Raw genomic sequence first — 487 nt, forward strand, 5'->3', positions numbered from 1 at the left:
ATGTTATCGACAAAAAGGTTTGTTTCACTATCGTTTAAAATAAATAAAAATTAGCAAGAACCAATATCTGGTTATTTTGTAAAATATTTTTGTACGTGTGGAAGAAGAGTGTCGTGGATTTGCATGAAAGTGTGGAGTGGAAGTGTGGAGTGGAGGGATCTTGTGGAGTGACTTTGAGGTGTGGGGTGGAGTGATCTTGTGGAGTGACTTGGAGGTGTGGGGTGGAGTGATCTTGTGGAGTGACTTGGAGGTGTGGGGTGGAAGTGTGGAGTGTCGTGAAAGATGTGGAAGTCAATGCCGATATCATAACACCTACAGTCATTACGCCTGGTTCCTTCCGCAGCCTGAGCACACTGGCGAGTGTTTAAACACAACGCATGAAATAGCCAAGTTTGTGAAACACTGGTAGGAGTGGGCTGGCCCGCCGGTCTACCAAGGAAAATCCCGGTGGGCCCCCTAGGAAAATATCTCGGTGGCCCCCAGGACC

This window comes from Physella acuta, unplaced genomic scaffold (genome assembly GCF_028476545.2).
Source record: "Physella acuta isolate Inbredline_101_S28 unplaced genomic scaffold, ASM2847654v3 ptg000280l, whole genome shotgun sequence".
Taxonomy (NCBI): Eukaryota; Metazoa; Mollusca; class Gastropoda; family Physidae; genus Physella; species Physella acuta.